The 22,671-nt window shown below is 37.7% G+C and overlaps 1 protein-coding gene across 15 annotated transcripts in view; it reads right to left on the reverse strand.

Moving 5' to 3' along the window:
- Positions 1–22,671, reverse strand: part of PHTF2 (putative homeodomain transcription factor 2) — a 164,887-nt gene that overhangs the window by 35,673 nt on the left and 106,543 nt on the right. For 12 of the 15 annotated variants that reach the window (XM_072965158.1, XM_072965156.1, XM_072965157.1 and 9 more), the window contains one exon: positions 19,077–19,132. The exons of 2 other annotated variants lie outside the window; for them this stretch is intronic. The gene's annotated coding sequence lies outside the window, so the exon portion shown is untranslated. Of the gene's footprint in view, positions 1–19,076; positions 19,133–20,638; positions 20,699–22,671 lie in introns of all 15 variants that reach the window. One more of the 15 variants, XM_072965151.1, reaches the window with a different exon arrangement.

Genomic DNA, 22,671 nt, shown 5'->3' on the forward strand with positions numbered 1-22,671 from the left:
CACATGCCTTTAATCATCCACCGTAACAGCGGACTGGATGATCAATGTCAGGAATGAGGCTAGGGAGCTGAAATCACAGAATTACAGCCTCTAAGGTGACTTGAGACTTTAAACCTTGCTATTTAAAAATCTGCTCAAATTTTTAAGATTCCAGCAATCCAAAGAAATAAAAAAAGAAATATGATTTTTCATATTAGCAAGGGGCTCAGCAAACCGTAGCCTATAGACCTGTAAAACCTATGCCAAATGAGACAGGGACTCCCCACAAAAATGACAAGTTCAGGGTGGACTAAAGCATGGCAAGAAGGCACCTCAGGGATGAGCAAGTCCAACCCCTTCATCTGACAGAAAGGTTGGGGCATCTTCCCCCGGCCCACGCCCCAACCTGCACATGTCTTCTCTCCCATCATTGACCCACACTGACTAGCAACGCTAGGGTTGCCACATGAACCTCAACACGCAGGCTCTCTCTGCACAGGAAACTCCCCTCAGGGACTCGTTGGCTCCTCGGACTCCTGAGGGTGGGACCTTCCAGAGTTTATCAGTACCAGCAAAGGTTGAAGGGGAAGAACCCAACGGCAAGCCCTCTAGTCCCTCATGAGCCAAGCTGAAAAGCAGAGAAACAATTCCCACAAGAAGGTTCAAGGACAGAAAAGAAACTAGGGCTTCCCTGCCCCTAACTTTCCTAGAACAAAACTATGTTCTCCATTCAAGGGCCTCTACCGGGCAGCTCCAAACTACTCTTCTCATCTTATCCAAAAGATTCTCTTCCTGACTGGAATCTCCCAGATACATATCCCCGTTCTCCCCTCTCCCCTAAAGTGCCTCTCTCCTTCCCATTTCCACTATGAAAAATCCTGCCTAGTCATGAAAACCCAGTTCAAATTGCTGCTCTCCATGAATTCATTCCTGATTACCCCGACATGAAGCAGTGACTTTTCTTTGAAATTCAAAGGGAATCACTGGTTAAACGTCTTCTATAATTATCTAATGAAGAGTACATATGACAAGAGGCTCCATTCTTAGATACTAAAGGAAACTGTGAAGGCCCTGAAGAGTAGGGTCTGCTATTGTGTTAATGTCCTTCCTCAGGACCAAGCAAGAAAAGGGGCTTCATAATGAACAAGTGAATGAACGAACGAACGAAGAAAAGAAAGAAAAATCATGTTCCATCTCAGCTCAAGAGACTACCAACCCCTTCAAATGAGATAATGCTCCTCTTAAAGAAGCTACAGCTCAGACAATACACTGATGGACGAGAGAGGGAATCACCAAAAATGTGAAGCTCATTGTCATCCACACTAAGCACAACTAATTTTATTACTTCTGTTTTTTTCCCTTCCTTTTCAATAATGAAATAAATCCTCTTGTCAGCAATGGCAAATCTCTATTCTTAGAGTACACTTGGATTTTACTCATTTACTTTGCTTATACATAATTCAAGGGGAATATTATTTCAAGTGTCTTATTTGTGTCTCCTAGTTATTATTTCTTCTGGAAAAGGCCCTTCACATTTAGTAGGTCTAAAGCAGCACTAAAGGTTTTTGGGGTCTCTGCGTGTGTTTTAAACTTCATTTTATTAAGCCTGCAAAGTGGAAGAATGAGCCTGGATGATTATTTTGTGGTGTGTTCAATTTCTAGGATCGTATGAACCCCAGAGAGGAGTAGCAGGAGGATGAGAGATGAAATGTTGAAATACCAGAATACATGCTTATGGTTTCTCAGAAGAGATCTTGTTTGAGCCAGTCTCTAATTGCAGAGGAAATGGCCTTATTCAGAGTTACATAGGCCCCTTCTCTTAAATGCCAGGAACTATATTCCCCAGTGCCTAAAATAAGCATTCTTTTCCTTTTTTAAAGAAAGAAGAAATCCATCTTACCCCAGAACTGTGATGTAGGGCACTCTCTATACTGTGTGGAAACTGCAATAAAAATCTCAATGACTTGAGATAAGCACTGAAATCCCCTAGCAGGACAGGCAAGGAGAGAGCTGCTCCATCCATCAACTTCCCAGGGTGTGGTCACCATGTTATCAGAGTTTCCAGTACTTCCGTGGGAGCAGAGATAACCCATTAGGAGCTTAGATAAACTTGATTTTAAAAAGAGTACTGTCACTGTATGCAGATGACATGATACTACATATAGAAAACCCTAAAAGCTCAACATAAAAACTACTAGAGCTGATAAAAGAATTCGGCAAGGTAGCAGGATACAAGATCAACATACAGAAACCAGTTGCATTTCTTTACACTAACAATGAAATTGCAAGAAAAGAAAGTAAAGAAACAATCCCTTTTAAAATCGAATCCAAAACAATAAAATACTCAGGAATAAATCTGACCAAGGAGGTGAAAGACTTATACATGGAGAACTACAAAACACTGACTAAAGAAATTAAAGATGACTTAAAGAAATGGAAAAATATCCCATGTTCTTGGATTAGAAGTATTAATACTGTTAAAATGGCCATACTACCCAAGACAGTCTACAGATTTAATGTGATCCCTATCAAATTACCTATGATATTTTTCACAGAACTAGAACAAACAATCCTAAAATTTATATGGAATCAGTAGAGACTTAGAAATGCCAAAGCAATACTGAAGAAAAAGAATGAAGCTGGAGATATAACCCTCCCAGACTTCAGATAATACTACAGAGCTACAGTGTGGTACTGGCATAAAAACAGACATATGGATCAGTGGGACAGAACAGAGAGCCCCAAAATAAACCCACAAGCTTTTGGTCAATTAATCTTTGACACAAGAGGCAAGAATATACAATGGAGAAAAGACAGTCTCTTCAGCAAGTGGTGGTGGGAAAACTGGACAGATGCATGTAAATCAATGAAGTCAGAACACTCCCTTACACCATACACAAAAATTAATTAAAAATGGCTTAAAGACTTAAGACAAGAGACGATAAACCTCCTAGAAGAAAACAGGCAAAACATTCTCTGATATAAATCTCAGCAATGTTCTCCTAGGGCAGTCTACCCAGGCAAGAGACATAAAAGCAAAGATTAACAAATGAGACCTAATTAAACTCATAAGCTTTTGCACAGCAAAGGAAACCATAGCAAAACAAATAGACAACCTACAGAATGGGAGAAAATATTCGCAAAATGATATGACTGACGAGGGCTTAATTTCCAGAATACATAAACAGCTCATACAACTTAATAACAACAACAACAAAAATCCAATCTAAAAATGTCCAGAAGACCTAAACAAGCAATTCTCCAATGATGTCATACAAATGACCAACAGGCGCATGAAAAATGCTTAATATCACTAATTATCAGAGAAATGCAAATCAAAACTACAATGAGGTATCATCTCACACCAGTCAGAATGGCCATCATTCAAGTCTACAAATGATAAACGCTGGGACAGGTGTGAGAAAAGGGAACCCTCCTACACTGCTGGTGGGAATCTAGTTTGGTGCAGCTATTATGGAAAACAGTACGGAGATTCCTCAAAAGACTAAAAATAGACTTACCATATGATCCAGCAATCCCACTCCTGGGCATCTATCCAAAAGAAACTAATTTGGAAAGATACATGCACCCCAATGTTAATAGCAGCATTATTTACAACAGCCAAGACATTGAAACAATCTAATTGTCCACCGCCAAATGATTGGATAAAGAAGTTGCGGTGTATTTCTACAATGGAATACTACTCAGCCTTAAAAAAGAATAAAATAAACCCATTTGCAGTTACATGGATGGACCTAGAGATCATCATTCTAAGTTAAGTAAGCCAGAAAGAGAAAGAAAAATACCATGTATCACTCATATGTGGAATCTAAAAAAAAAGAAAAAAGAAGAACACTAATGAACTCATCTACAAAACAGAAACAGACTCACAGACATAGTAAACAATTTTATGGTTACCCAGGAAAAGGGGGCGGGAAGGGATAAATTTGGGAGTTTGAGATTTGCAAATGTTAACCACTATATATAAAAATAGATTTAAAAAAATTTCTTCTGTAGAACACAAGGAACTATATTCAGTATCTTGTAATAACCTTTAATGAAAAAGAATATGAAAATGAATACATGTATATAAAATTAATTAATTTTTTTTAAAAAGAGTATTTAATTGCATGCCTGGGGCACTGGGAAGAGTTTACGGACAGAGGAGGATAGGGGATCAGAGAAAAAAGGCAGATGGTCTGACTCACTATCTACCAGGTAGCATGGGTCCTCGAGAAGAGCTTTGTAAGCTGCCAGGAGACCTGACAATGCCACTCCAGGTGTCCTCCCCTGCTGCCTTGTGCAGCAGCGCCCTCTTGGCCACTTCTATGCTTAGGCCTTTATCTCTGGCTTTCTCAAGCTGAGTACACACCTGCCCTTGACAGAAATCAGGCAGTCAGATTTCTCAGTGGCAGACAGCAAGATGCCACAGAGACTAAGGAGAGCTTTAATGAGAACCTGTAGGAAGGTGGAAAACATGTGCCAACAGTGGGCAGGGAAAAAGGGAGGCTACATAGAGACAACACAGCCAGACTCTGGTCCCAGAACCGCCTGGCCAAACGCTGCCACAGGTTGTCAGGTGATGTGTTGCTCCATGCTCACCCCTACTGCTGAGGCCACCTTAGGAAGCTCTACTTCTCTGTCTTTGTGTCTGTGGCTCTGCTTGGCTAAGCCCTGGCACATGCTCACGTCCTGGATGGCAGGGAGCCTCTGCAGTGGGTGGCTAGTCCCTGTGCTCCACCTAATTTGGGGTTGTCCTCCAGTAGGGAGTTCAGATATTAGGCAATAAAAACAACAATCTCAGGAACCACTTTGCAAGGTCCAGGAAACTAAACTCTGAGGTTCGGTGAGCCAGTCTGACCTCAGAAGTCCTTGGCATCATATCAGTTACTCAGTCCTAACCTCCTTTGAGGGCTTGCTTTTGCTGCTCAGCCATGACCTCTGGCTAGATCATGGCATCATGGACCAAAAGAGGCTTGGAGACCATCTGGTTTAACAGCATAGATGAGGAAACTGAGGCCTCCAGAGATCAAGCCCCTACCTCCCATCTTCTGACTCCTGAAAGGCAGAGTCTGAATTCATCTGAGCCTGCATCCGTATGGTACTGTGCACCCTCTGGCTTTAACTTGCATGGTCATTGGCTATGAATCAGTCTGAACTTGAATGCATTAAAATGTAATGATTTTACTATCCTCAAAATAGAAACCCAATTTCTCTCCTGACATTTCCCATCTACCATTATCCTTGCTGGGTTTTTTTATTAGCCTTCTGCTAGCAAAGTCTCTTGCTAAAATAATTCTGCCTGCTATACTCCTGAAGAATATGTCATAACTGCCTGGGATGAGCTGGTTAATATTAACCAAAATCTGAAGCTCTTTCCTGTCTGGTTCTGGAAAAAGAAAAAAAAAAAAAAAAGGCAGAGGGTTGGGGGGAAACCTGGTATTCTTCCAAGGATTTGTTAGGAACAAGTGCTCAAGAAGCTGGGAATAAGACAAAATGACACTTCTGTTTATAAATCTTTTTAACACTATAAGACCCAGCCAGTTTTCCTAGTGATGTCTGTCTTTATCTGCCTAATGACTGAGTCCTTATCTTATTTAATCAATTCAAGAAATATAAACTATCTTCATTTCACTAGTGCTTAAAATGCCATTATGATTAGGGTGTTCAGCAGTGAATGGTAATATTTATGTTGTTTAAAGTGGAACATCTATTTTAATTGTGATTAATGCTCTCAAACTAGTCAACTAATGTCTAAGTATTAACAGGTGCAGGGAGACACAAAGGATGTAAAAAAGAACTCATCAAACATAGAAGGCTATACCATCATTGATTTCAAGACTCACATTTAACATTTCTCAATCAATGGCAGTGCTTTAATCTTTTTTAGTCATACCTAGAATAATAATATATTTTACAATAGATGGCATCTTAGATTCAATAAAACACTGTCTGGCAAGCTACTTGTTCAGATGTTTACTGGGTGATTTATGATTTGGGAAAAAATAGAATACAGTCATTTCCTTATCCTAACATTTACATGTGGAAAATAAGATTGTCCATAGCATCCATGATGTAATGAAAATTCCAAATGATATGTTTTCTTTGCTTCAGTCCACTTGTGGCCCACTTTACATTTAGTTTCTGATAAGACCAAATGCTCAAAGGCCTGCATTATCTCTGTATGTTGTACTTTCCTAGAGAAACACACTGATTTGGTGACCATGACTTTGTCAAGGATAGTCTTATTAACCAGAGAAAAGTAAAATACCAAAGTTAACCTAGTTACCGAAGAACATACAAAAAACTGAGGCCCTAACTTCACATATAGGATCAGAAGACTCAGTAGGGTTGCCTTTTCTTTTCTTTCTGCTTATTAAAAAACAAGCAAGCAAACAAAAAACACTTTGATACATTCTGAACACTAGTGATGACGGTCTGCCCTGTTAATAGCACTTCCTATGAGTAAACATGAAAGTTACCCATAGAATCCGAAAGATGGATGCCAAGCTGTCTTCAGCTTGTGAGCTGTAGCTGAAGCATGATAAAGACAATTTACAGCTGTTCAGAGATGAGTAACAAAGAGTTCTTGGTTTTACTAACAGGTTCAATGGAGAACTTTCAAGAATGGGGTTTTGAGTCAGATAGAAATGGCTGGAAGGGGACTGAAATCATTCTGTAAACATGATTTAGCATATAATTATACTAAGAGCTGTCATTTATGAAGCAATTTCTATTGCCAACATTTCACTCACATTTTATTTCTGCTAACCTTTCTAATAAACTACTCACTTCTATATGAGAAAATTAAGTCTCGGGGGGAAGTGCTTCCCCAAGATCTCACCTCTGCTTGAGTGAGAGCCGGACTCACACCAGGCCTACCACCTTCAAGGCCCATGCATGCCCTTCTTAACTGGGGCCTGATGCTACTGGTGGGTCATCAGGTCTCTCTGCAGGCTTCTAATTGTGGCCTTCTTCTTGAACAGGTGGACTGTGAGTCAGAAAGAGCAGTTCCCAAAGGCTGGGTCAGAGGTTTGAGTGCTACTACACTGCAGCTGTGCTGTGCAGAGCCTGTCCCAACCTGACACCTGAGCTTGCAGGCACTGGGATGAGCCAGTGGTCCTGCGGGCGCGTGGTGAGTATTGACTAGGTAAATGCTTGAGGAGAGGGCTTGGGAGTTAAGAGTCTGCTTTCAGGACAGTGTGCCTATGGCTCTCCCACCCTGACCCTCACCCTCATAAGTTGGGAGAAAATTCTCTTCTTTTTGACACAATCAGAAACTTTAGGAACTGGAGACCTGAACTTAAGCTCCAGAGTTCCCTGTGGGTTTGTCCTAAGAGGACTAAAGGTGCTCATGCAGTCAGGTCTCTTGCAGCCCTAACGGCACAGCGAAGGGTCCTGAGGTAGGTACACACGCTAGACCACACTGGGACCACAGACCGTCCTGCAGAGGCAAGGCAGAATCACAGTGCCCAACACAGAGTTCAAGCCAAGGAGTTTTCGGGGTGTCAGTCGGTTTCTTTAGTAGTTATATCTTGCTTAAGTATAATTTGGTATATTCCAAGAACTTTCACAATTCAGCATAGATGTAATTTTTTTAAATTATTTTTATTGTGAAAGTGGTACGTGCTCAGTGCAGAAAATACGAATGGTTGAGAAGGGTACGGAAAAGAAAATTAAGATCATTCATATTTTCATCTCCAGAGCCATCTTCAGCTAACTTTTTGGAGTTTCTCTCTCCAGAAACCCACCCATTCAAAGGCACACACACAAGTGAATGCCAGATTCTTGTCTCTAACTGAACTGTGAGCCTTAGCTGGATCTACGGAAGATCGGGATCTTATATTTAATTCCAAATGCAAATTTCTTTGCTTGAATATTCTAGAATATAATAACCACCTGGCATGTTACCTTTTCATTTTGATAGTACCAATCTAAATATAACATGTAGGTGATGAGCTGCATTCCAAAATATGACTAAAAACACACTACAGATCTTATTTTTATGAGTAAACAAATTCAGACTCTACATTTTTGTTCAGTTCTTCTGGATAGAAAAACATACGAATGAGATTCCAAAGTGGATTTGTGGAGAGAGCTTTTTACTAGAGGCTGCCACTTCAGAGACAACAGAATGTGTCTTGCATACTAAGCATCTCTGGCACTGTTAATAAATCTTTCACCTATGTGTTCACTTTATTTTGCAATCCCAAAGAGGCTGGGAGGTAATTATTCAACTGAACGTTAAATCTGATGAGGACTCTGTATTAAAAGATCTTCCTCATTTCTTATTTATTGATTTGTAGTCTTCTAGTACCAACTCTGATTCTATATCTCTGTTACACACCAAGATTAAGGAAAAGATTCAGGTAGAAAAGATGTGAACTTAAAAGAAAGCACGAATGTGTTGGCAGGAATGAAAATCACTGAGTGGGAACACTCTGGGTGCAGTTGACTCCATTCTTGATGTGACAGAAGTTGGTAAAAAGCCTCAGAGGCAAAGATGAAATCTAAACCATGTAGATGAAATACTTGAAAAGCAATAGGAAAGGATGAAACTAAGAGAGAACTGGGGGACTCAGAAGAAAACGTCAAATTCCCAAAAATGCTGTACTAGCCACATGGCTGTATTTCTTTTTAAATCACAAACACGTGATAGACAGACATAGTTTGCTTCACTTGATGACACCTGAGGGTGCAGGCTGCAGTCTGCCCAGCACCCTTCTGGTCACTGAGCTGCCCCATCTCACTCTCTATGTGGCTCTGATGGGACTGCAACTTTGTCCTCTTCTACCTGCCAAAGGAGTGGGCACATAACCCAGTCTGGCCAAAGCAGGTTCTCCATAGTCCTATCTAATGTCATTGGTTCCAAGTATAAGCATGTGACCCAAGTAAAGTCAATGAAAGAGTCTCCAAGGGATTGGGTCTGTGATTGCTAGGTGAGAGTGCATTTGTTTCAGTCTCTGGGCTCATGAGCTCAAAGCGTCCATATAAGCTGAGAGCGTCTGGGGGCTATTCTGTGGCTGAATGGAGAACAAAGCTAACAAAGGTAAGCTGAAAGGAATGGGCAGAAAATGGGAAGGAATAGGAGGAGGAAAGAGAACATAGTATGAAGCCACGATGCCAGTTTGAACACCTGGATCCAATTATGTTGGAGCCAGCACTAGCTCAGCTCGGCTTCCCAGTTAAAAAGGCAATAAATGCTCTTTTGTGCTTAAGCTAATTTGATGTAGGTTGCTGTCACTTGCAGACAAAAACCTAGAAAGTTTTCTGACTGCCACTTTGTGGGTGTGGAGAAACTAAATCCCAGAAAGGTGTGGCCAAGATTAGACAGGAAGGTGGGGGACAATCCTGGTTCTCTGAACACTGTATGCCAATGAATTAACAACCAGCAAGCTGAAAATAACCACAGAACTAGGGATTGCTTTTCCACACACCAGACACGGGATCTGCTAGCCTCCACTTGAGCATCATGAACTGTATCAGCCTTTGTCACAGGACTGTAATCTCTGGACTCCAAAAGGACCCTGGACTCCCAAAATGCCTTCTTCTTAAGCCTACCATAGTGGTTTTTTTTTTAAATTGAAATGTAGTTGATTTTACCACAGTGTTTTAATTTTTCCTTCCAAAAAGATAGAATTTATTTTTAGTACTATCTGAAAGATCCTAAGGGCAGGAGGGATAACTGGGGCTCAAAAATGCCTAGACAGCAGCTGGAAAATGAGGAAGCCACAATACTCTCTGTGTCTCTTGGGAGCCACGTGACTTCTTAAATTCTGCTTGTATTGTTCTTCTTCCTTCTTCTCTATGTTTACGGGCCATCTCATCTTTGTACCCATGCCCTCCCCAGCACCAGGGTTACCCAACTTCTAGGTTCAGGCAACCCACAATAAACCACTTCACTATATTTAGATCAACTGTTCTCAGATTTCCTGTCCTTAGAATTACTTTACATTCTTAAAAATCACTGAAACCAAACCTTTTGTTTACATGAGTAATAAACAGCTATCAATATTAACCATATTCAAAATTAAAACAGAAAATTTTTAATATTTTATTTGTTAATTCACTTAAAGACAATGATAATAAACCAATTACATGTTAACCTAAATATTTTTATAGAAACCATATTTTCCAAAACAAACAAAAAATGGCTTAAAGAGTAGAACTTTCAAATTTTGCAAATCTTTTTAATATCTGGCTTCTAGAAAATGTCTGGGATTTCTACTTACAAACATGATGGGAGTAACAGGAATAAGATTTACCTCCTGCTTGAAACATCTAAAAAACTGGACAAAATATATAAAACAACAGTTCTCAAGACATCAGGAATCAAAGGACGATGATCTCTAAGAGATGGAAAACAAATGAGATGAACACTACAGTTGCCCAAGCTTAATGCTTTGGGAGAGTTTCCAGGCAGCAGGTACCTGGTAAAGTTTGGAGGTCTTCCTGAGCTGAGGAGATAAAGCTGGAGTGTGGATAAGTCAAACTGGTTAAAGTATGCAAAAAAGGGGAAGCTACAGAGAGAGGGAGTTCCAGAGAGTTCAGAGAGCACCCCTCAAGTATTCAGGTAAGAACTGACCAGAAAGCACCTGGAAGGAAACTACTGAAAGTTAACTAAAGAGTCACCTGAAAAGTTTAGGAAGTGTATGTAAGATTGAAAATAATGTCTATTCCCACCAGCCAGAGTGGAAAACCTCATAATTCATGAGTCCTCAAAGAATGCTCCAAAGAGTATGCCTGAGTTTTATGGAAAAATTAACCTGAAACTAACTCTAAACACTACTCTGGCCCTGCTTTTAAGACCCAAAAGAATCAAACTATTCCCAAGTAATTTAATCATTTCCTAGCACCAAGTTCAAGAATATGTATGTATAGGAATAGAAAAATACCCAGCACCCAACAAGGTAAAATCCAAAATACATGGTATCCAATAGATAATTACCAGACATACAAGTAAGTGGGGAAACATAACCTTAAAATGAGCAGAAAACTGAAACAACTGAAACTAAACCAAAAATGAAATTAAAAGTTATTATAACTATATTCCATATGTTCAAGGAACAAAGTAAAAGACTGAACAAGTTAAGCAGAGATATGGATTTATATAATAAAAGACAACTTGAAATTCTACAGAGAAAAATTACAATGTCTCTTATGGGAAATATATTCAGGATTAATGGCAGATTAGACACTGAAAAAGCAAAGACTAGTAAACTTGAAGATACCACAATTAAAACAATCATGAAATACAGAGAGACAAAAGACTGAAAAGAAACAGTGAACAGAGCATCAGTGATATGTGGGAAAGCTTTGAGCAGCCTAATATGCATATATATGGAGTCCCTAAAACAGATGAAGGACAGAAAAAAGATTTTTAAGAAATAATGGCAGAGACTTTAATGGAAGCATATTCGATGAAATCTATAAACCCATGGACCCAAGATTCTTAATAAGCTCCAAGTACAGGAAATATGAACAAAACCACACCAAGTCACTTTATAATCAAATTACTTAAAACTAGTTATAAAGAGAAAAACCTTAAAAGCAACTGGAAAAAGATATATCCTATATAGAGGAAAAACGGTAAGGATGACGGTAGATTCCATGTTATGAATAATGAAAGGTAGAGGACAAATGGAACTGGAAAAACAAACAAAACAAACTCTACCAACCTACAAATATTTATTCCATAAAAATATCTTTAAAAAACAAAGGCAAAATAGATACTTTTTCAGACACACAAAAGCTGAAAGAATTTATTACCAGCAGATCAACACTAGAATAAATATTAAAGAAGTCCTTCAAGTAAAAGGAAAAGAATAATAGATGGAAATCTAGATCTACACAAGGGATAAAGCAGACCAGAACTGGTGATTATGTCAATAAATATAAATAATTCTTTTTATTGTTTAAATATCTTTAGAAGACAACCAATTACTCAAAGTAAAAACAACTACAGTGTACTGTGGGATTTATAGCATATGTGGAAACAAAATGTATGACAACAATAGCACAAATTCTCAGAGGGAAGAAAGGTAAGTACATTATTATAGAGTTATTTTACTATATGTAAAGTGATATGACATCAATGGAAAGTAGAATGTGGTAAGTTTAAGATGTATAATACAAACCCTAAAGCAGCCATTGAAACAAAATAAATAGCTATAAGCCAACAAAAATGATAAAAAGGCCTTGAAAAAGATCAATCCAAAAGCAGGTAGGAAAAAGACCAAAGAACTGATGGGACAAACAGAAAACAAATGTCAACACGGTAGACTTAAACTCAGCCATAGCAATAATCACATTTTATGTAAATGGTCTAAACATCTCAATTAAAAGACAAAGATCAGCAGACTGGATTAGCAAGACCTAACTATATCCTGGCTACAAAAAGTCACTTTAAAAACAAAGACACAAATTAGCTAAAAGTAAAAGGATGGGAAAATATATGGCATGCTAACACTAACCAAAAGAAGGTTGAAGTGGCTACATTAATATTAGACAAAGTAGATTTCAGTGCATAAAATATTAACAGGGATAAAGAGGGTCATTTCATAATGATAAAGGGGTCAATTTATCAAGGGTTCATAACAAGGGTTAAACATGTATGCATCTAATAAGAGGAGTTCAAAATCAAATAAGCAAAAACTGATAGAAGTGAAAAGAGAAATAGCTGAAAAGCAATTATATTTGGAGATTTCAACACCCTTTCCTCAACAACCGATACAAAAAGTAGACAGAGAATTCATAAGTACACAGTAAATTTGAACAACACTATCAACCAATTTGACTTGACTGATATTTATCATATACTACACCAAACAATAGCAGAATACACATTTTAAGTGTACATGGATCATTTACCATGACAGGCCATATTCCTGGCTGCTCTCCAAAGAAGACATACAGATGGCCAACAAGCACATGAAAAGATGCTCAGCATCACTAACTATCAGAGAAATGCTAATCAAAACTACAATGAGATGTCACCTCACACCAGTCAGAATTGCCATCATTCAAAAGTACACAAAGGATAAATGCTGGAGAGGGTGTGGAGAAAAGGGAACTCTCATTCACTGCTGGCTCGTGGGAATGTATATTGGTGCAGCTAGTACAGAGGACAGTATGGAGGTTCCTTAAAAAACTAAAAATAGACTTACCATATGATCCAGCAATCCCACTCTTGGGTATATATCCAGAGGAAAATATATTCAAAAAGACACATGCACCCCAATGTTCACAGCAGCACTATTTACAGCAGCCAAGACAAGGAAACAACCCAAATGTTCATCAATAGACAACTGGATACACACACACACACACACACACACACACACACACACACACAGTGGAATACTACTCAGCCATAAAAAAGAATAACACAATGCCACTTGCAGCAACATGGATTGACCTGGAGATCATCATTCTAAGTAAAGCAAGCCAGAAAGAGAAAGAAAAATGCCACATGATATCGCTTATATGTGGAATTTAAAAAAAAAAAGGACATAAACAAACGTATCGAAATAACAGAAACAGACTTATGGATACCAGAGGTTAAAGCAAGTGGGAAGGGATAAACTGGGAATTCAAAAATTTCACCTCTTGGGGAGTGATGGAAATGTTAGCCATCTTGATTGTGGCAGTGGTTTCATTGGTGTATACATCTATCAAAATTCATCTATGTGTATATCTGAAATACGTGAAGTTTACTATACAGGAACTATACTACAATAAAAGTGTTAGAAAAAATTAAAAGAATCCAAATCATACAAAGCATGTTCACTGACTATAGTGGACTTAAGTAGAAATCAACAACAGAACAATTATCTGAAAAATCCCTAATATCTGGAAACTAAATAATACTTGTAAATAGCTGGTGGATCAAAGAATAAATCAAAAGGAAAAACAGCAAGTATTTTAACTGAATGAAATTGAAAACAAATCGTATGAAAATTTGTAAGATGAAGCTAAAGCAGTATTTAGAAATTTGTAGCACTGAATGTTTACATTGGAAAAGAAGGTTAAAAACCCATGACTATAAATAGCTGCCAGAGGAGAAAAAATCAGAAGAATGGAATTAAAGATCAGAATATTACTCAATGAAATAGAAATCAGAAAAATAGAGAAAAATCAATAAAATTAAAAACAGGCTCTAAGAATTACAACAAAACTTCTAGTCAGGCTAACCAGTAGGAAAAAAGGAATACATAAATTTCCAATATTAGGAATGAGGGAGGCGATATCACCGCAGATTCCACAGGTATTAGAAAGATAATAAGGGGAATGATGAACAATTTTATGCCAATAAATTGAACAACTTAAATAAAATGAACAAGTCCCTTGAAAGACACAAGCTATTAAAGATTATTCCTACTAAATAAACTAAATTTATAGCTTAAAATCTTCATAACAAAGAAGAATCAAGGCCTAGATGGTTTTGCTGGGGAGTTCTACCCAACATTTAAGGAAGAAACAGTACAATTCTGCACTAGGCTACTCTAGAAAAAATGAAGAAGAGGGAATGCTTTCCAATTTATTTGACGAGACCACTTATGCCAAAAACCAGACAAGATATAAGAAAAGAAAACTATAATCCAATATCTCTCATTGAACAAATACAAAACTTTTGACAAAATATTAGTAAATTGAATCTATCACTATAAACAAAAGGATAATACATCATGATTCAAGTGGAGTTTATCCCAAGAATGCAAGGTTAATTTTAACTTTTAAAATTCAGATATTATAATTCTTTATATTAATGAACTAAAAAAAGAACAGCCACATGCTTATCTCAATAAATGTAGAAAAAATATTTCATAATGTCCAACATCAATTCCTGATAAAAACTTATCAAATTAGAAATAGATGGGAAATTTTTCATCCTGATAAAGCACATTCATACAAACTTACAGCTAACATACTTAATGGTGAAAAAACAACGCTTTACGCCCAGTGTCAGAAACAAGGAAGGCAGGCTTCACTCACCACTTTCTCAGCACTGTACTGAAGTTTCTACCTAGTGCCCCAAGGCAACAAGAAGAAACCAAAAGTGTACAGATTGGAAAGGAAGAAGTAAAACTGTCTTGGCCTACAACACATTGCTTCACAGAAAATCCAGTGGAATCAACAACAAAAAAGCTTTTCGAACTATTAAATGAGTTTAGCCAGGTTGCAGAATCCAAGACTAATAAACAAAAATCAACTGTATTTTTATGTACTAGCAACAAATAATTGTTGTAACAAATAATCGGAAATTTAAAATCTGAAATACCATTTACAATAGCATCTGACAAAGAAAAAAAAACATGCAAGGTCTGTAGACTGAAAACTACAAAACAATGATGAGAGAAATTAAAGAAGAGCTATATAAATGGAGAGATACACTGTTCATGCAGATTCAATGCAATCCAAGTCAAAATTCCAACAGGGTTTCTTTTATTTTTGTTGGTTTGTTAGAAATGGACAAGTTGATATTAAATTTACATGGAAATAAAAAAGTCTGGTGTAGCCACTGTGGAAAACAGTATGGAGATTCCTCAAAAGACTAGGAATAGATTTACCATATGACCCAGGAATCCCGCTCCTGGGCATATATCCAGAGGGAACCCTACTTCAGGATGACACCTGCACCCCAATGTTCATAGCAGCACTATTTACAATAGCGAAGACATGGAAACAGCCTAAATGCCCATCAACAGATGACTGGATAAAGAAGATGTGGCATATGTATACAATGGAATACTACTCAGCCATAAAAGCCGACAACATAATGCCATTTGCAGCAACACGGATGCTCCTGGAGAATGTCATTCTAAGTAAGCCAGAAAGAGAAAGAAAAATACCATGTGAGATCGCTCATATGCGGAATCTGAAAAAAAAAAAAAGCATAAACACAAAACAGAAATAGACTCACAGACATAGAATACAAACTTGTGGTTGCCAAGGGGGCGGGGGTGGGAAGAGATAGACTGGGATTTCAAAATTGTAGAATAGATAAACAAGATTATACTGTATAGCACAGGGAAATATATACAAGATCTTATGGTAGCTCACAGAGAAAAAGATGTGACAATTAATATATATATATATATGCTCATGTATAACTGAAAAATTGTGCTCTACACTGGAATTTGACCCAACATTGTAAAATGATTATAAATCAATAAAAAAAAGTTAAAAAAAAGTCTTAGCCAGAACTTTGAAAAAGAACAAATTTTGAGGACTTTCACTACCTGAGTTCAAGGCTTATTATAAATCTATAGCAATAAAGACAATGTGGTACTGGCATTAAGACAGACAAAGAGAGCAATGGAACATAACAGAGAACACAGAAATCAACTCACTCATATACAGATAACTAATTTTTGACAAAGGTGTAAAGGCAATTCAGTAAAGAGTAGTCTTTTTAATAATGGTGCTGAAATGAGATATTCGTATCTTAAAAATGAAGTTTGATCAATACCTTGCATCCTATTAAAAAAAGAAAACTCAAAATGCACCATACACATAAATGTAAAACCTAAGACCCTAAAACATCTAGGAGAAAACACAGGACAAAATCCTTGTGAACATGGGTTATGCAAAATCTACAAAATAATAGGCAGATAATTTGAATTTCACTGAAATCAAAAAGTTCTTTCAAAAAAATTTTTAAAAACCTGTTAAGAGAATGAAACGAAGGAAAAGACTCAAAGAAAACATTTGTAAAATCTATAATCTGATAAAGGACTTGTATCCTGAATTTGTATAAAGAAGTCTCAAAACACAACAATAAGAAAACAACCCAATTTTTAAATGGGCAAGAGATTAAAACAGATGCTTGACCAAAGCAGATATATAAATGGCAAATAAGCACAAAAAAAAGATGCCCAAATTTTAAAAAGACAGACAATAATACATGTTGTAGAGGATGTAGAAAAAGTGGAATCCTTATATATTATTGGTAGGAATGTAAAATGGTATAGCTACTTTGGAAGACAGTTTGGCAGTTCTGAAAACGAAAATCATGGAGTTAACCATATGACCCAGCCACTCTCCTCCTAGGTATATACCCAAGAGAAATGAAAATGTATGCCCATACCAAAAAATTAAAACATACATCCACATAATATATGTACAAATATTCACAGCAATATTCATAATATTCAAAAAGTGGTAACCTAAATATCCAATAACTGATGAACAGAAAAACAAAACGTTATATATCTATACATAGAATTTGGCAATAAAAAGGAAGGAAGTACTGATACACACTACAACATGGAAGAACTTTTGACACATTATGGTAAGTAAAAGAAGCCAGTCACACAAAAGATCACATATTGTATGATTCCATTTATGTGAAATGCCCAGAAGAAAATTCTTGGAGAGAGAAAGGAGACTAGTAGTTGCCAGAAGCTGAGGTGGAGTTTAAGGGAGCAGAAATGGGGAATGGTTAGTAATGTACATGGAGTTTCTTTCAGGGATGTTGAAAATGTTCTAAAATTAGATGGTGGTAATTGCTGCACAATTCTGTGAATACACCAAAACCCACTACACTGTATCCTTTAAATGGATGAATTTTATGACATGTGAAATATATTTCAATAAAGGTACAAAAATGAGAAAAAAAGATGCTCGACATCATTAGTCATTAGGGAAATGAAAATCAAAACCACAATGAGATATACTACACACCAACTAGAATGTCAAAAATTAAAGAGAAAGTATTGGTAAGCATTTGGAGTTACTGGAACTCTCATACACTGCTGGTACCATTTTGGAAAACAGTCTGGCAGTTCCTTCAAAAATTAAACATATACCTACTATACAACCAGGGGTTCACTTCTAAGTATTTACCAAGAGAAATAAAAATTTATGTCTAAGCAAAGAATCATGCACAGATGTTCACAGCAGCTTCATTTATAACAGTCAGAAACAGAAACAACAACCCAAATGTTCAAAAGATGAACTAATAAACAACTTGCAACATACCAAGACAACAGAATACAATTTGCCAAAAAAAGGAGTAAGCTATTGATACATGCTCCAACATGGATGAATATCAGAATAATTAAGCAGGGTGAAAGAGAAGTCTGACAAAAAAATGAATACAATTTCATTCATATAAAATTCTAAAAAGGATGAACTAATCTGTAACAGAAAGCAGATCAGTGTCTGTCTGGGGATGGGACAGGGGTGGTACTGAAACGTCCAAGAGTGAGTGAATACAAAGGAGCATGAGGAAACTTACCCAGATGACAGATAAATGCATTAAATTGATTATACTGAGGTTTTGTGGTGAACATTTTTGCCAAAACCCATCAGATTGTACACTTTAAACGCGTGTAGTTTATCAAATGCTAATTATACTTCAACAAAGATGCTAGCAAAGAAAAAAGATAGCTATATTCTTATATGTACCTCTTTAATTTGCTTTGATAATGTATTTTGGTTATGTATTTTAGAAAAACCCCAGCTTTACATAGATAGGTTTTTGCAAAAGAGATATTTTACTAGCCTTTTCTGATAATAGTGGATATTCTTCTTTGATACTACACCAAAACTTGGCACATGGTTTCTTAAAGGTAGCATCACAGGGTGGAATCTGAAACCAACCTTACACATTTTATAGGGTTACATTAAAATCCATTGGTCCATATTACACTTTGATGGGTCTCTCACCCTGTATGACTTTCACCTTGCAGACCTCTGAAAAAGTCTCGAGAACCTCTAGAATGTCCTGAACCACACTGTGGATTTAAATTATTCAATTTTTTAGAAGAGTTAAATTATCAACTAAGATGTAGGCAACTCTTGTGGCATAGCTGACCATAAAGAATCTGTGACAAAGTGAGGAAGGCAGTCCGCAGGCCAATTGAGAGACTAGATTTGACAGGTAGTTTGGATCAGTTCAATTTCTACAACAAACTTCTATGCTTTCCACTTGAAAGAAAGTACCTAAAAGCTTGCTGAACCTGTGCACCACAGAATGAGCACTCAGGGGAGCAGAGAGGGGCAAAATGTCACTGACACCCATCAGCTGACATAGTCTATCTGAACATAATCATCTATCTTCAAGTCCTTGAGGCAAGGACAGTATTACTTACATGTGCTGTCAGCATGTAACGATCCCTAACGGGGTCTCCGGAGAAGTGCCAAAAAACTAATAAAAAATAGAAAACAGTAGTACGTTATTTAGCGCACAAAATTTTAAGTTGTCAAAATAGCAGACACACTTGTTCTAGCTTCTGCAATTATGTATCCACTGACGTCTTCATCACTGTCTAAATGTTTTTGATTATACAGACCAATGTTTTAAGAATAACAATTCTGACTCTCCAAGAGTAATTCATAGGAGGGGGTTAAAAAAACCCTTCTTTTTCTCAGAATCTCTAGGGATGGGACAAAGATGTCAGTTTTTTGTTTCCTGGTTTTTTTATTTTTAAATGACCAGGTCAGTCTAATAATAGGCAGCTAGGGTTGAGGTCATCATGAAGACATCACACAAGATCTTAGTAAAACTTTTGGTCTCCCTCTGTTGCTTCCTCTTAAATCTCCCCTTTGGTGAGTATGTATGTTCGAAGACCTCCATTACATGTTTTGGAACATATAAAAATGGTAAGACAGACTTTGTTTCAAAGACCATCTTATACCTTAGCCACACAGATGTGTTGTTCCATTATGGGTGCAGAATTAGGCTGGTTTGTATTATGTGCCTATCTAACCTTTTAATAAGGTGCTTAAAGAAGATAGAAAAAGTAAGTCATAAACAAAAGGTCAAACTAAACAATGCACAAAGAGCCAAGTGCAAAGGTTCTGTCATTCTCTGGCAAGGTGGCACTCAGAGTCTAGTACCTGGCTAGGGACTGGAGCACGGAGGGAAGAAGGAAATGGAAATCAGTCAAGGATCCCATCTCCCAATCCTGAGATTTACCTATTTAGAATGAGACAAGTCTATAGAAAATAAGAAAAGAGTTGCCACCGTGAGTTACATTTTAGGTATGAGTGGAAGATCAATGGGAAAAGAAACTTCCGGTTCCAGTTTTAAAATAAGGGCCTACTAATGAGATGCCATCTGATTAACTCCATGGTCATATGGTAAAATGGCTGAATCAAGACAGACTGATTTTAAAAAATTAGTAGAACGTGAAACTGAAGAGGGTCTTGGCTTAACAACAAGGCTGTTTAAAAGTGTGATTGCTTAATCCTACCAACCCCCAACAAATGAAAGCTCACTTGGGAGCAGTGAGCAAGTCTAGTTTGTTAAAGAGATGGGTCATGGTAAGAACCAAAAGTGTTCTAAGTTACTTGTCCCATGGAAAATAGATTCCCTCAAATTAGAACAACTGATTAAAACAGACTTCTGCTGGAATAGTGGGGCAGCTAAATTTCTCCATAACAAAATCTTTTAACTTTTTTTAGAAAATAGATACTTAAAATTTAAGTATGTATATTAGAAAATTACAACCACAGTCTATTCTCTGAGAATAAAAGGATCCTTAATTCTACTGCTCGTTAGTAACAGAGAACAAAATATAAAGAAAGAAGTCTCAGAATGATAAAGCTCAATAGATCAAGTAATTCTAATTCTGTCCATCTTTTTTCAGATAGAGAGTAAATGGCTACTATAGGTCACCTAGGAAATCAACCTAAAAGCAAAGATACAAACCTAGGTTCCTGATACTCGGAGCAAGACTTTCCTTCTATGCCACAACTCCTGCATGTTCAACTGAGATTAAAAAAAAATTCCATTGCAGATGAGAAAACACGATTTTCAGGACCACTCACCAAGTGACAAAATTTACACAGTATCATTCTCACTGATACGTAGATTCATCATGTTGAGGAGGACCCAATGCATCAACTGAGCTAGTCCTTCTTTCCAAGTGGGTGAACCCCACAATGCCTGGAGCATCTCTAGGGTTGGGGTGTCCACAGCTTCTACTTAACATTCTGTGTTGAGTAAGTAACTGATACTTTTTGTTTGATACTTTCTGCGTGTGCGACTAGCTAAAATCTCACAACATAATTCAAGTTACTATTTGTTGCTTTAAATCCTGAAGTTGATGAAGAACAGGTGACTTCAATGTAAGCTGTCACATGCTTAAAGACAAATATAAGCCTTCCATTTTTTCATTTCCACATTGAGTAATCCAAGTGCTTTATCCCAAAGCCTTATTTTTAATTTCTTTAACAATTTGGATTTCTTTAGACAGCTGCAGTTTCTCCAGTTCATTTTCCAGTTGGATAATTTCTTTAATTTACTAATATCACTCTGAGCACTTGCCTATTATCCAAAAGGGTTGCTAATAAAAATAATAATGCTAATAGTTAATAGTTGTGGTGAGATGATTACATGCCAGGCACCAAACTAAGCACTTTCCCTAACTGGTAGGATTATTGGGATATTTGCTGCTGAAAGAGATTCAAAAGAATGAGTTATCTGTTTCCCTCCACTATTCTAAGAAGATAGTCATACAATCCTATTTTGAGCTTGACTTCCTTCCCTCCGTGGGTTATCACTGCCTTTGGAGCTTCAAGGCTGAAAACAAGGCCCACAAGGCAATTCCTCAGCCAGGCTCTGGCTTGGGAATCTGGTGGATTGAGAGCATCTAGTGGAAAATGTGGAGATGGGAGTTGCTGGGAGAGGGGCTCATCCCCCAGAAAGTCTGCAAATGTTAGCTAGATATGAGCAGAGAAAGGCAAACCAGGCCAAATGGCAGGAATTGGGCAAGAAAGGAGGGGCACAGGCCAAATGCAGGAAACCATACATCATATAAACAACGGGGGTCCTTGGGCAGACAGAGAAAAGCAGGAACCTCCAGACTAATAAGAGGTCATACATTTTGGGGATGTAAGTGGCCTGGAGATCAACAAAGAAAGGTGAAAAAGGCAGGAATCTCCAGTGTCCAAATGTAACCTTTTGCTCATTATGCCCTCATTTCCATAAAATTAGCCTTGCAGATTGGAAGTACTCCTTATGCACTGACGCCATGACACTTCCGATCCAGACTAAATAAGGACAAAAATCCTTCCTCCCTTTGCGAAGGTGGAGCTGGGATGAAAATCAGGGAATACGACCCCAAACCCTCCCATCCTCAATGAATATTCTGCCCATTCATTTTTACACCCTATGTAACCAACCTGCCAAAGAAACTCAGGGCAGCTGCTCACCTGAGCCTGTCAGCTCTCCCTTTGAGAGTGTACTATCCCTTAATAAATCCTCACTGTACTTTCTTGACCTCCTAGTCTCATCTCTGAATTATTTCTGCAACAAGACAAGAACCTAATCACCAGCAACACAGACACACAATGGAGCACATCTATGGGGCATGTGTGGAAGGAGAAGGGCGCTGAGATCTGGTGCCTTGAAGCAAAGGTGAGGATCTTGAGCCTAGGGTCAGCAGGGGAAGACCTCTAAGGGGAGCATCTCTGAGCTGGCTGGAGCATCCGCACCCAAAAGCATAGGAGTGTTGGCCAGGCAGAAGCACTAGGATGGAGGAATAGCTACCACTAGAGAATACAGACAGGCCACTTCCATACTTTCCAGGTACTAGCTGAATCCCCTAGGATTTTGTATCAATCCCAGGAAGAGGAGCTCCTGCAAACATAACATATTGAATTCTTGATAGTCTTTTAAATCTCAATGCCAGATTTAGTTTAAGGACAAAAAAACTGATGCTGGGTGGCAGAGGAGGTTCA

Source organism: Vicugna pacos, chromosome 7, assembly GCF_048564905.1.
Source record: "Vicugna pacos chromosome 7, VicPac4, whole genome shotgun sequence".
Taxonomy (NCBI): Eukaryota; Metazoa; Chordata; class Mammalia; order Artiodactyla; family Camelidae; genus Vicugna; species Vicugna pacos.